At 40.1% G+C, this 15,618-nt stretch overlaps 1 protein-coding gene across 17 annotated transcripts in view; it reads left to right on the top strand.

The window, feature by feature from the left end:
• hoxc10aa (homeobox protein HoxC10aa) overlaps positions 1-15,618 on the top strand; it is an 85,705-nt gene that overhangs the window by 60,303 nt on the left and 9,784 nt on the right. For 7 of the 17 annotated variants that reach the window (XM_045692203.1, XM_014135574.2, XM_014135573.2 and 4 more), the window contains one exon: positions 15,240-15,308. The exons of the other annotated variants lie outside the window; for them this stretch is intronic. The gene's annotated coding sequence lies outside the window, so the exon portion shown is untranslated. The remainder of the gene's footprint in view (positions 1-15,239; positions 15,309-15,618) is intronic. 17 annotated transcript variants of the gene reach the window in all.

Genomic DNA, 15,618 nt, shown 5'->3' with positions numbered 1-15,618 from the left:
AAAGAGCGTAAGCATTTGATAGATTATTAAAATGTGTGACTTGAATAGAAATGATAAAACGGCTAGATGGGGGGCAGAAGATCACAAAGGGGAGAGGTAGTCTATTCTGAACCATCAATCTTAACGCCGCAGAGTCAAATTATTTGGGACTGAATATATTAATTTGGCAACAGCCTCTCTCACAAAGAAATAAACCCAACTCACTAACTAGCAACTTTACGAAATAAAACTATCAGGGACAAAAATGAAACGTAACACCATGCCGAATTCCAGGAGCCTTTATGTAGCTGCCAGGGCCCGTTTTCCCAAAAGCATCTTAAGGATAATGATGAACTTAGCCTTAAGATGTTTTGGGAAACGGGGCCCTTGACAGTTGAGAGAATGTGTAGCTACTCCACAGTCTCAGCATCCCTCCAATCTCTTTCTAAAACCTGTCGCCTCCATGTCGCGAGGCTGAAAAGGTACTTTATTGAAGTTTGGGACGAACCGCGAGAAGGCCGAGTTCAGTCGGAGGGCACATTTTCTGTCCCATTAGGTCCGTTTCAGTCGGGATGGCCGACCTTTGCAACCCCTGTGACCTGACTGGCTCTCTATACGTGTACCTTCTGTGTGTGCCCTCGTAGGTGGTACCCCGTCCTTACGTGGCTTCGTCAGTGCGCTGGCCTTTGTGGGTTTTTCTGCTCGGGGCCTATTGAGGGGCCGGTGGAAGGGCACCTCTGAATGTGTTGCTCTTTTGTTGCTCTCAGTGGTGACCCGAGAGTGCGGTGAACTGTCGGCTACTTCTCTTCCATTGTGTAAGACCTAGCCCTCTTGGACATCTTACACATTTGAGGGACTTCCAAGTGGTGACTTTGGAGCTTCTGATCCGTATGCATGTGAGTGTTAGGCCTACTCATGTCGAATGCATTATTACAATTTATAGGATTCTGCATAGGAAAACGTGTTATATTTGTGAAAATGGATCCATCTTGGTGCATAACAGCTTCAATATCATTACGGGTAAACGTTACTTTTGGAATAAATATTATATAGAAAAATATATAGGCTACGTTTATGTGGACATTTGCTCTTGCATTGTAGGCCTAAATGGACCATTTCATGTATTTCAATCCAAGTCATCTATTTGATTCATGCTCCCAAAAATAAAAAACGTTCCTAAGTCAGTAAATCACAAAATTAAATACATATGTTAATAGTGTGAAGCTATGAACAACCACGAACGAAAGCATTGATTTACAAAACTGATTCTGCAAGAGATCAGACCAGACATCTAGCCTAATTTGAGCCTATATTATTTCATATACATTTTAACACCAACCTTGATAAGTTCAAATAATGACAATATTATACAAAAATGCACGTCTTCAACTTGTGGGCCTTCATGGAGACAATGATAGGATGCTCCAGCAGGATAGGACTGAAATCCCCTAATATATACGATGGACGGACGGTCTGAAGTGAATGGGCTCGTAGTGCACTGTGCAGGTATGTAAAGTTATACAGGCATATGGTGCATTTTATTAGAAGCTTTTGTACCTCATGTACCTCCCTTTACAGTTCACTGATTTACTACGTACTGGTCTGTTACGATCTATTGTCGAAGTGGGCCTATACGAATACATTAATTAAACCCTCTCACACCACAACAGCATGCATCACACTCGGTAGAGATTCTCCAACCTGTGCTGGTTAGATGTGATATGTGTGTGAATGGGGTTAGGTGTAGATGTGTAGATATGAACGAGAGTGGTGACTTGTAATTACACCATTTGTAACAATATTTAGATAATTGAGGTTCTGTCGGAACCTCTTAGAATGAATAATTCGACACTGAAACAGTTTTATCATGACTTGTGATCATAACATATAATTAACGATTTTAGATGTAGGCCTATGCCTTGATTTGCCCCTAAAACATATATCAAACCTATGCAGTTATTGTTGTCCATGGCACAAATATGTTGTAGCAAACAGGAAGTTTACACACAACAGTTCTGTAAGCGATGAACAGCTTCCACGTGCTATAGAACAGTAATTGTACCATTTATCAGCATCTACGTATAGCCACCTCACCTGACATTTTGTGCCCTGAAGATATTTGAGAATAGGGGTTGCACAGAGGTTATGTGTGACAATACGTTTATTTTCACATTGTTCAATATTATTTGAGTAAACACAAGCAGCAAAAAAAAAAAAACGTATATCTGATTGTAATTTCCATGAATCGGACATAGCCCATTGGGTACTCCAATAGGCCTAGGACGTAAACATGTACAAAACACGGTCATTGAAAGGAAATGTTATTGATACAGCACAGAAATGATGGAGGAAATGAACTTTTTCAAGTTATTTTCTTGTGACTTAAACAATCGAGGTTGGCCCTTCGCAGACCTTAGCTGCAACCTAATGTATTTTCAACTTGATTTGAAAGCTTACTTACGAGTTGCAGCTTTCAATCAAATCTACATGTTTATGTAATTACGGAGAATGCTAGTTTGAAAGTAGATTATGTAGCCAGATACTGATAATATAAATAATTCTGAAAGTAGATTATACACTATGGGTTTAAATGTAAAGCAATTACGCATTAGTTCAAATGTAATGTTTTATTTGTAGCTACAGGCTAAGACCTGTCTTTTCAGAATTATTTTGTATTTGTTTAATTGTTTAGCTTCGTGTATTTCAACTGGTGTGATGAATTCCCAAAAAGTAAATAAAGAATATGCTGCATTTTGTACAAATGTAGCCTATATTTTTGGAGTGTATGCCTAATTATTTGGTAACATTCCTGCAAAAGCTAAGACATTGTGAATCTTGTCTCTTCAAAGTCTTTAGAGAATATTGAGAATGTTTCTCTCCATATGATTCCGGGGAATGCAGGCGAACATTCCACTTTACAACATTGATTTATGGCAGGCCTCTGGCAAGACATCTTTCTCTCTCACACTCTCTTGGCGGACGGAACCATGAAAATAAACTTGTTAAAAGAAGTGGAAATCATATATCCGAAATCCCAAACAACCAAAAAAAAAGCAGTTATGATGATCATTGTTGTAATATTTGTAGATTTATATTTGTATATTATGGCTACAAAAACGTCTCTCCCTTGTTCAAGATTAATTTGTTTTTTAACGAAAGGTCTGACTCCAGACTAGTGTGATGGGGATGGTGTAGTCTGCAGAGCCGTAAAGTATTTAAGTAAAAAATACTTTAAAGTACTACTTAAGTCGTTTTTTTAGTATCTGTACTTTACTATTTATATTTTTTGACAACTTTTACTTTTACTTCACTACATTCCTAAAGAAAATAATGTTCTTTTTACGCCATATATTCTCCCTGACACCCAAAAGTACTCTTTACATTTTGAATGCTTAGCAGGACAGAAAATGGTCCAATTCGCACACTTATCAAGAGAACATCCCTAGTCATCCCCTGCCTCTGATCTGGCGGACTCACGAATAACAAATGCTTTGTTTTTAATTGATGTTTTGTTGTTGGAGTGTGAAAATTGTGCATCTGGTTTGCTTAATATAATGCATTTTTACTTATTCCTACTTTTACTTTTACTTTTGATACTTAAGTATATTTTAGCAACTACATTTACTTTTGATACTTAAGTATATTTAAAACCAAATACTTTCAGATTTTTACTCAAGTAGTGTTTTACTGTGTGACTTTCACTTTTACTTGAGTCATTTTCTATTAAGGTCTTTTTACTTCTACTCAAGTATGAAAACGGAGTACTTTTTCCACCACTGGTAGTCTGTTTTTACAGCAGTCATGGCAGCTGCATAAAGGCGCAGAGTTGAAACAGGGGTCAAATCTCATGCTCCAGGGATAGGGGAAATAAGGCTGCTCACTCTCACATTGACCAGACTTAAGGAGGGTGTGTCATAAATCCGTAAATCTAGTCGGTCCGTTCACCCCCAGAGGGGCAGATGCACCACGTCTGGCCTGTGTGCTTGTGTGTGTGTGTGTGTGTGTGTGTGTGTGTGTGTGTGTGTGTGTGTGTGTGTGTGTGTGTGTGTGTGTGTGTGTGTGTGTGTGTGGTGAATTGATTCTCGAATCTATTATTAATGAATTATTTACAAGTAGAAAAGTTGCCATCCAAGGCTCAATATTTAAAAAGTATAGGCACTTAAAAGTTGTCAATACAATTATGGTTATTCCTTTATAAACGTCATAACATATGCTGCATTTAACAGTTGTAATTAGGCCTACTGCAGTTACTTATAAAGAAAGCATTTATAGATATTAGTGTAACGTAATATAGCATTTTACCTAAGTTTCAGTCCCTGGTAGGCAAGTGTCCAAGTATTGGTCTATTTGAGACATGGATTAAAGTCAGAGCTGGACTGAATGCACTGGACTGCCGCCTAAATGATAAGGGGAGTGTGATTAGTTGCAATAGCGTCAGTAAGTGAGCTACTCATAACTTCTTGTCTTCACTAGTATACCCAACAGACGTTTAATATGAATTTGATTACATTTATTTCTCTGGACAAGTAACATACATTTCCAAGGTATTGTATAATTCTCAGCAGCCATCTGTTCTTGTCACCTCTCCAAGTCTATGCAGGTCCATTAAATCAGGTGAGAGTGTCACGTCCTGACCCTTGTAAGAGGTCATTTGCCATAGTAGGGTGGTCAGGGCGTGGCAGGGGGGGTTTGTTTTGTAGGTATTTTGGGTTTTCTGTTTCTATGTGGGTTTGTTGTAGTTATCATTTTCTATGTGTTGGTTTTCATGTTCGGCCGGGTATGGTTTCCAATCAGAGGCAGGTGTCTTTCGTTGTCTCTGATTGGAAGCCATACTTAGGCAGCCTGTTTTTCCTTTGGGGTTGTGGGTAGTTGTTTTCCGTTTTGTCTGAGTACCTTACGGAACTGTTGGCTGTCGTTCTGTTATTTTGTTTAAGTGTTCTCGTGAAATAAAGTAAGAATGAGCACTCTACACGCTGCGCCTTGGTCCCCTTTCATATGACCCTTGTGACATTGAGGCTTTGGATAGGGTTAAAACATTCAATTCAGGCATTTATTACGAATGGTTAAGTTAAAGGTTAAGGTTTGATATGATTGTCTACCACTGGGATTGGACACACGACCATCTGATCTGAAGTCATGGGATTATGCCCATCCACCACGCCTGTCCATAACACCAAGCCTATGGTAATAGCGCTCCGTGTTGCCCCTAGTGGCCGGTTTAGAAGGCATTTACCGAAGTCTTCAGGACAAGTCAATCTTGAACAATCTGCCTGGGTGGACTACAAGGTTGCATTTGCTGAGTGTAGGCTAAAATGTATTTCTGTAGGATCAAAACTATGGCATTATTGCAGAACTTGATGGGTCCAATCGCATTGTTGCAGATACAGGAATCATGAAAATATTCCATAACAAATGTAGTCATTATTGATGCACAGTATATTGCCCCACCTGGACATTTTAGGAAATAATGAGATTGTGATGCTCAGAAGCAAAATTGTAACAGTTCACTGCAGTGTACTGTGTAGGTATCATGTGTTTTGAGAAATGGAACATAACAGTTTTAGAAGTTATATTAGCCTACTGTTGGAACTTATTGACAGAGAATCAATCCAAAAATACTATGTAAAATAGAACTTCCATCCGTGCTAGAGATTGGAGGTCATTTGGCCATGGCCCATATCCAAGTGCAGGGTGTTACTGTAACAATATTTCACTCCCAGAAGCACTCTTCTGAAAGAACTGGTTGTTCAGTTTATGGTATAGGCCCTAGAGAGGGAGATACAACTGAAAAGTAGTGTTTTATGTCTATATTGGACACAAACCAACAAGTTAATTTACTCAAATGTTCAAAGAAATGTATGTCCAGAAACTGAGGATATATGTTGGCCAAGAAAGACAAAGTAGCTAGTTTCACTTTTAATCTGTCATTTTAATGGGTTATTATTGTTAGGAGTTGAAGCCAATAGCTATGGTTCAGCCTACAGTCTTAGAAAAAGCTTTATTTGGGGTACTATATAGAACCTTTTGGACAAGATAAAAGAACCCTTTACGAAAAAAGGTTCTACAATGCCTTACGGTAAAAGGTTCTACAGTGCCTTCAGAAAGTATTCAAACCCCTTGACTTATTCTACATTTTGTTGTGTTACACAATGAATAAAACATTTATTCAATTTCTTTTTTCCTCCCCACTCTACAAACAATACCCCATAATGAGAAAGTGAAAACATGTAAAAAAATATATATATTCATTTACATAAGTATTCACACCCCTGAGTCAATGCATGTTAGAATCACCTTTGGCAGGAATTACAGCTGTAGGTCTTTCTGGGTAAGTCTATAAGATCTTTGCACATTATTATTTTTATAATTCTTCAAGCTCTCCCTCGCCCTACATTTGACAAATCTGACCATAATTCTATCCTCCTGATTCCTGCTTACAAGCAAAAATGAAAGGAGGAAGCACCAGTGATTCGGTCAATAAAAAAGTGGTCAGATGAAGCAGATGCTAAGCTACAGGACTGTTTTACTAGCACAGACTGGAATATGTTCCGGGATTCTTCCGATGGCATTGAGGAGTACACCTTGTCAGTCACTGGCTTCATCAATAAGTGCATCGATGACATCGTCCCCACAGTGACTGTACGTACATACCCCAACCAGAAGCCATGGATTACAGGCAACATCTGCGCTGAGCTAAAGGGTAGAGCTGCCACTTTCAAGGAGTGGGACTCTAACCCGGAAGCTTATAAGAAATCCCGCTATGCCCTCCGACGAACCATCAAACAGGCAAAGTGTCAATACAGGACTAAGATTGAATCGTACTACACTGGCTCTGATGCTCGTTGGATGTGGCAGGGCTTACAAACTATTACAAACTACAAAGGGAAGCGCAGCCAAGAGCTGCACAGTGACATGAGCCTACCAGACAAGCTAAATTACTTCTATGCTTGCTTCGAGTCAAGTAACACTGAAACATGCACGAGAGCATCAGCTGTTCCGGACGACTGTGTGATCACACTCTCCGCAGCCGATGTGAATAAGACCTTTAAACAGGTCAACATTCACAAGGCCGAAGGGCCAGACAGATTAGCAGGACGTGTACTCCGAGCATGCACTGACCAACTGGCAAGTGTCTTCACCGACATTTTTAACCTCTCCCTGTCTGAGTCTGTAATACCAACATGTCTCAAGCAGACCACCATAGTCCCTGTGCCCAATAACACTAAAGTACAGTGGCTTACGAAAGTATTCACCCTTCTTGGTATTTTTCCTATTTTGTTGCCTTACAACCTGGAATTAAAATTGATTTTTGGGGGTTTGTATCATTTGATTTACACAACATGCCTACCACTTTGAAGATGCAAAATGTATTTAATTGTGAAACAAACAAGAAATAAGACAAAAAACAGAAAACTTGAGCGTGCATAACTATTTACCCCCCCAAAATCAATACTTTGTAGAGCTATCTTTCTCAGCAATTACAGCTGCAAGTCTCTTGGGGTATGTCTCTATAAGCTTGGCACATCTAGCCACTGGGATTTTTTTCCCATTCGTCAAGGCAAAACTGCTCCAGCTCCTTCAAGTTGAATGGGTTCCGCTGGTGTACAGCAATCTTTAAGTCATACCACAGATTCTCAATTGGATTGAGGTCTGGGCTTTGACTAGGCCATTCCAAGACATTTAAATGTTTCCCCTTAAACCACTCAAGTGTTGCTTTAGCAGTATGCTTAGGGTCATTGTCCTGCTGGAAGGTGAACTTCCATCCCAGTCTCAAATCTCTGGGAGACTGAAATAGGTTCCCCTCATGGTTTTCCCTGTATTTAGCGCCACCCATAATTTCTTCAAATCTGACCAGTTTCCCAGTCCCTGCTGATGGAAATGATGCTGCCACCACCATGCTTCACTGTGGGGATGGTGTTCTCAGGGTGATGAGAGGTGTTGGGTTTGTGCCAGACATAGTGTTTTCCTTGATGGCCAAAAAGCTCAATTTTAGTCTCATCTGACCAGAGTACCTTCTTTCATATGTTTTGGGAGTCTCCCACATGCCTTTTGGCAAACACCAAACATGTTTGCTAATTTTTTTCTTTAAGCAATGGCTTTTTTCTGGCCACTCTTCCGTAAAGCCCAGCTCTGTGGAGTGTACGGCTTAAAGTGGTCCTATGGACAGATATTCCAATCTCTGCTGTTGAGCTTTACAGCTCCTTAAGGGTTGTCTTTGGCCTCTTTGTTGCCTCTCTGATTAATGCCCTCCTTGCCTGGTCCGTGAGTTTTGGTGGGAGGCCTTCTCTTGGCAGGTTTGTTGTGGTGCCAGATACTTTACATTTTTTTATAATGGATTTAATGGTGCTCCGTGGGATGTTTAAAGTTTCGGATATTTTCCCCGGCCTGTTTGGAGAGCTCCTTGGTCTTCATGGTGTCGCTTGCTTGGTGTTGTCGCTTGCTTGGTGTTGTCCCTTGCTTAATGGTGTTGCAGACTCTGGGGCCTTTCAGAACAGGTTATATATATATATATATATATATATATATTGAGATCATGTGACACTTAGATTGCACACAGGTGGACTTTACTTAAGTAATTATGTGACTTATGAAGGTAATTGATACCAGATCTTATTTAGGGGCTTCATAGCAAAGGAGGTGAATACAATTGCACACACCACTTTTCCGTTTCGAATTTTTTGAAACAAGTTATTTTTTTCATTTCACTTCACCAATTTGGACTATTTTGTGTATGTCCATTACATGAAATCCAAATAAAAATCCATTTAAATGACAGGTTGTAATGCAACAAAATAGGAAAAATAGCCAAGGGGGATGAATACTTTTGCAAGGCACTGTAACCTGCCTAAATGACTGCTGATCCATACACTCATGTCTGTAGGCATGAAGAGCTTTGAAAGGCTGGTCATGGCTTACATCAACACCATTATCACAGAAGCCCGAGACCCACTCAATTTGCATACCGCCCCAACAGATTCACAGATGATGCAATCTCTAGTGCACTCCACACTGCCCTTTCACACCTGGACAAAAGGAACACCTATGTGAGAATGCTATACCATTGACGACAGCTCAGCATTCAACAACATAGTGCCCTCAAAGCTCATCACTAAGCTAAGGACCCTTGGACTAAGCACCTCCCTCTGCAACTGGATCCTGGACTTCCTGACGGGCCGCCCCCAGGTGGTAAGGGTAGGTAACAACACATCCGCCACGCTGATCCTCAACATGTGGGCCCCTCAGGAGTGCGTGCTCAGTCCCCTCCTGTACTCCCTGTTCACTCGCGAATGCACAACCAGGCATGACTCCAACACCATCATTAAGTTTGCCGATGACACAACAGTGGTAGGCCTGGTCATCAACAACGACGAGACAGCATATAGGGAGGAGGACAGAGACCTGACCGTGTGGTGCCAGGACAAAAACCTCTCCCTCAACGTGATTAAGACTAAGGTGATGATTGTGGACTACAGGAAAAGGAGGACCGAGCATGACCCCATTCTCATCGACAGGGCTGTAGTGGAGAAGGTTGAGAGCTTCAAGTTCCTTGGTGTCCACATCACCAAGACAGTCGTGAAGAGGCCACGACAAATCCCCTCAGAAGACTGAAAAGATTTGGCATGGGTCCTCAGATCCTCAAAAGGTTCTACAGCTGCACCATTGAGGGCATCCAGACTGGTTGCATCACTGCCTGGTATGGCAACTGCTCGGCCTCCGACTGCAAGGCACTACATCACTGGGGCCAAGCTTCCTGCCATCCAGGACCTCTATACCAGGCGGTGTCAGAGGAAGGCCCTAAAACTTGTCAAAGACTCCAGCCACCCTAGTCATAGACTTTTCTCTCTGCTACCGCACGGCAAGCGGTACCGGAGCGTCACGTCTAGGTCCAAGAGGCTTCTAAACAGCTTCTACCCCCAAGCCATAAGACTACTGAACTTCTAATCAAATGGCTATCCAGACTATTTGCATGGCCTCCCACCCTCTTTTACTCTGCTGCTACTCTCTGTTATTATCTATGCTTAAGTAACTTTAATAACTCTACCTACATGTACAGTATATAGAGTTGAACTCGGAAGTTTACATACACCTTAGCCAAATACATTTAAACTCAGTTTTTCACAAATCCTGACATTTAATCCTAGTAAAAATTCCCTGTCTTAGGTCAGTTAGGATCACCACTTTATTTTAAGAATGTCAAATGTCAGAATAATAGTAGAGAGAATGATTTATTTCAGCTTTTATTTCTTTCATCACATTCCCAGTGGGTCAGAAGTTTACATACACGGAAATAGTATGTGGTAGCATTGCCTTCATATTGTTTAACTTGGGTCAAACATTTTGGGTAGCCTTCCACAAGCTTCCCACAATAATTTGGGTGAATTTTGGCCCATTCCTCCTGACAAAGCTGGTGTAACTGAATCAGGTTTGTAGGCCTCCTTGCTCGCACTCACTTTTTCAGTTCTGCCCACAAATTTTCAATAGGATTGAGGTCAGGGCTTTGTGATGGCCACTTCAATACCTTGTCTTTGTTGTCCTTAAGCCATTTTGCCACAACTTTGGAAATATGCTTGGGGTCATTGTCCATTTGGAAGACCCATTTGCTACCAAGCTTTAACTTCCTGACTGATGACTTGAGATGTTGCTTCAATATATCCACATAATTTTCCTTCCTCATGATTTTCCTTCCTCAAAGCCTCCCCCTTTTTCCTCCAAATATAACGATGGTCATTATGGCCAAACAGTTCTATTTTTGTTTCATCAGATCAGAGGAAATGTCTCCAAAAAAGTGCAATCTTTGTCCCCATGTGCATTTGCAAACCGTAGTCTGGCTTTTTTATGGCGGTTTTGGAGCAGTGGCTTCTTTCTTGCTGAGCAGCCTTTCAGGTTATGTTGATATAGGACTCGTTTTACTGTGGATATAGATACTTTTGTACCTGTTTCCTACAGCATCTTCACAAGGTCCTTTGCTGTTGTTCTGGGATTGATTTGCACTTTTCACCCCATAGTACGTTCATCTCTAGGAGACAGAATGCGTCTCCTTCCTGAGCGGTATGACAGCTGCATGGTCCCATGGTGTTTATACTTGCGTACTATTGTTTGTACAGATGAACGTGGTACCTTCAGGCATTTGGAAATTTCTCCCAAGGATAAACCAGACTTGTGGAGGTCTACACATTTTTTTCTGAGGTCTTGGCAGATTTCTTTTGATTTTCCCATGATGTCAAGCAAAGAGGCACTGAGTTTCAAGGTAGGTCTTGCAATACATCCACAGGTGATGTGTTCCTGTGGATGTTGACTCAGATGATGTCAATTAGCCTATCAGAAGCTTCTAAAGCCATGACATCATTTTCTGTAATTTTCCAAGCTGTTTAAAGGCACAGTCAACTTAGTGTATGTAAACTTCTGACCCACTGGAATTGTGATACACTGAATTATAAGTGAAATAATCTGTCTGTAAACAATTGTTGGAAAAATTACTTGTGTCATGCACAAAGTAGATGTCCTAACCGACTTGCCAAAACTATCGTTTGTTAACAAGACATTTGTGGAGCGGTTGAAAAACGAGTTTTAATGCCTCCAACCTAAGTGTATGTAAACTTCCGACTTCAACTGTACTACCTCAATAACCTCGACTAACCGGTGCCCCCGCACATTGACTCTGTACCGGTACCCCCTGTATATAGCCTCGCTATTGTTATTTTACTGCTGCTCTTTAATTATTTGTTACATTTATTTCTTATTTTTCTTTAGGTATTATTCTTAAAACTGCATTGTTGGTTAAGGGCTTGTAGGTAAGCATTTCACTGTAAGGTCTACACCTGTTGTTTTCTGTGCATGTGACATATAACATTTAATTTGATATTGTGGAGTAACTACAACGTTGTTGATCCATCCTCAGTTTTCTCCTATCACAGCCATTCAATTCTGTAACTGTGTGTAAGTCACCATTGGCCTCATGTTGAAATCCCTGAGAAGTTTCTTTACTCTCTGGCAACTGAGTTAGGAAAGACGCCTGTATCTTTGTAGTGACTGGGTGTGTTAATACACCATCCACAGTGTAATTAATAACTTTACCATGCTCAAAAGGATATTCAATGTCTGTTTTCTTTTCTTTTTTTACCCATTTACTAATTGGTGCCCTTCTTTGTGAGGCATTGGAAAACCTCCCTGGTCTTTGTGGTTGAATCTGTGTTTGATACTCACTGCTCGACTGAAGATAATTCTATGTGTGGGGTACAGAGATGAGGTAGTCATGAAAATCATGTTCAACAAAATTTTTGCACAGAGTGAGTCCATGCAACTTATTATGTGACTTGTTACGCAAACGTTTAGTCCTGACAAATGGGTTGACTACTTATTGACTCAAGACATTTCAGCTTTTCATTTTTAATTAATTTGTAAACATTTCTAAAAACATTATTCTACTTTGACATTATGGGATATTGCACGTGGGCCAGTGACCCATACATTTACATTTAATCAATTTTAAATTCAGCCTGTGACACAACATAATGTGGAAAAGGTCAAGGGGTGTGAATACTTTGTGAAGCCGCTGGTGAAGGCAGGAATCTCGAGTGTTCTATCCCTACCCTAGAGTGTAATGGGGAGTTTTAGAAATGAACAGCTAACAAAAGCTAATCCAGTCACATCAAACTCTGAAATGATAGCCTGCATTCCCTTTTAATTAGTTTTCCATTTGGCATTTATATCCATATTAATGATGCAGCTGCATGACTTCACCTGGTCAGAAAAATAGCTCGCTGACGTCTGACATGCTTGCTCTCTATCTATGGCAAGGGGAAGATAATCTATTTCATTCCTTGCAACATTGTTGCCGAGGTCTGAGTGGCTAACAGCAAGGTTCATACAGCCCTGTGCTGTTGCAAAATAAATGCTAGATAGAAAACAAGAGGAAATAATGTGTTTAATAAAAGCAAAGTTACAAACGCACAAATATCATAGCCTACCCTGTTATTGTAATGGTGAGAAGTTAGAATGACTTGGGGTATGATATTTGTGCATTTGTAACTTTCTCACTCATCTTTATTCACGATTAATTCAGGACTATCCATAATTATGGTGTCATCCACATTAATGTAGAAGTGTTTAGAAACATATTATATTCTTATTTACAATAAAAGTGACTCCAAAATAACATGAAGGGATAATCAACAAGAGGCTATAGGTTCTTTTTACAATGGTTGGGTCTAATCCAGAATGCTGATTGGTTAAAACCGCATTCCAGCGGGTGTCTATTCCACAAGTTACCTTCGGCTAAATCTATGACATTAAAATGCTTTCTCATCAGCCCAGTCAAGCAATTTATAAACTTGATCTCCATTATAAAAAGCATTTAGAGACATTATCTCACATTTCTTTTTGACTAACATTTAGTTTTCAACAGCGGAGATTTGCATAAACCTTGCTGTTAGTCTCTCCGACATTTGCAACATTGTTTCAATATTCAAATTCATCTCCAGCTGTCCCACAGTAATGAAGGTTTCAGGAGTCGGGATGACACAGTTCCCTGTGGCTCAGTTGGTAGAGCCTGGTGTTTGCAATGCCAGCATGATGTGTGCAACGCCAGGGTTGTGTGTTCGATTCCCACGGGGGGCCAGTACAAAAAAAAAATAATGAAATGTATGTGTTCACTACTGTAAGTCGCTCTGGATAAGAGTGTCTGCTAAATGACTTAAATGTAAAAAATGAGACAGGCAGTGTTTCTCCGCCAGTCAAAATCAGCTGGCATCATTTTTATGGATATATACTAAGAAATGTAAATTGAAAAAAGGTAAAACAAAGTACAGCTAGTTTGCAGTCTTTCCAGCTTCAGTTTGAGGGGATTGTGTTAGCTGTGTTGTTGGCTAGTTCCTCTGAACAACAGTGTCCTGATTAAGTGAGCACATTTTCTATGCCAGGTGAAATCGTGCCTCATTAGCTCATTGTTATGGACGTATCCAAATAAATGTAACTAGAAAACAGCTGAAACAAATGCTAATGTGGCTACTTTGCTGTTATTCTGGCTGCACTTTTTGACGTGACTGTACGTTAGCCGTAGTTGGCTAGCTAGCAAGCAAGGGATAAGAACGTTGCCAGCCAGTATGGCAGTAGAACATTTAGAACGAACGACTGGGTCGCATCCATAGATACCGAACAAAAAGACTTAACGACTGGGTCGCGTCTCTGGCAACCAAACCGATAGAATGACCAGTCAGCTTGGGTAGCAACTCTAGATTTGTGTCGGGACTATATTTTGTAGAAGGATGAAAAAGTATGAATACATTCCTCAAAATAACGTTTTTTAATGAAAATATGTCAATCGTTATTTGAATGTCTTGGGCCTTTACTTATTAATCATTCATTTCGTTTGGGCACAAAATAATGTGAAACACAACCAAAACAAAACACAATTGCGTGCTAGGAATACGGGACCAAATACTAAACTTTTGACTACTTTAATACCTGTATGGGGGGACTATGAACAGAAAGTGCTGTAATTTCGAAACAATTCACCTGATATGGTTGAAAATACCATCAAATGAAAGCTGGCAGTCTGCACTTTAACCTCAGTCATTGTAAAATCCAAAGTGCTGGTACAGAGCCAAAACAACAACAAAAAATTGCATTGTCCCTATTGTCCCCTTGCATTGTCCCTAGTCATATGATAAACTATAGTCTATAGTTTTATTAGAATTTGAGCACGTTTATAAGCTAGCTAGCTAACTAACAGAAAAAAACTAAGCTACTTGAATTAGTCCCTTTACAAGCTAGCCAGCTAACTCTTTCAAATAAAATACATTTTCGTATGCCAAATAGAGCTACGGACCCAGCCTGACATTAGCAATTAGCTAAATGTTTCTTTTAGTTCAGTATTTCCGTGTGGGGTCAATTGAAGGGGCTAGCCTGTGTTTCATGAAGCCATTAGAAAGACTGTTGCTGACTGAGAGGAGGCATGTATAAATTATTTATAATATATTATGTATAATAAGTCCTGCTGATTCAATCGCCTCGTTAATCATTACATTACTTTTAACACACCTTCCCCACCTTCCCCACACCTAGCCTTCCCTGTAGCTCAGTTGGTAGAGCATGGTGTTTGCAACACCAGGGTTGTGGGTTTGATTCCCACGGGGGGGCCAGCACAGAAAAAAAAAAATGTATGAAATGTATGCATTCACTACTGTAAGTCGCTCTGGATAAGAGCGTCTGCTAAATGACTAAAATGTAAAATGTAAACACACTATCTATGTTTTGCTCAGTCTGGCAGTAACCCAGAACTGTCAGAGACAGAGGATCTCTCTTTTGGCTGCTGCTGACAACAACTGCAGGTAAGTTGTTCTTCCATAGCATCAAAATAATTATACAATTATACAGTACCAATTATACACCTACTCATTCAAGGGTTTTTCTTTATTTTTACTATTTTCTACGTTGTAAACTATGAAATAACACATATGGAATCATGTAGTAACCAAAAAAGTGTTAAACAAATAAAAATATATTTTATATTTGAGATTGTTCAAAGTAGCCACCCTTTGCCATGATTGCAGCTTTGCACACTCTTGGAATTCTCTCAACCAGCTTCATGAGGTAATCACCTGGAATGCATTTCAATTAACAGGTGTGCCTTGTTAAAAG

This window comes from Salmo salar, chromosome ssa13 (genome assembly GCF_905237065.1).
Source record: "Salmo salar chromosome ssa13, Ssal_v3.1, whole genome shotgun sequence".
Taxonomy (NCBI): Eukaryota; Metazoa; Chordata; class Actinopteri; order Salmoniformes; family Salmonidae; genus Salmo; species Salmo salar.
The sequence above is the reverse complement of the archived record's forward strand: the minus strand, read 5'-3'. Positions and strand labels throughout refer to the sequence as shown.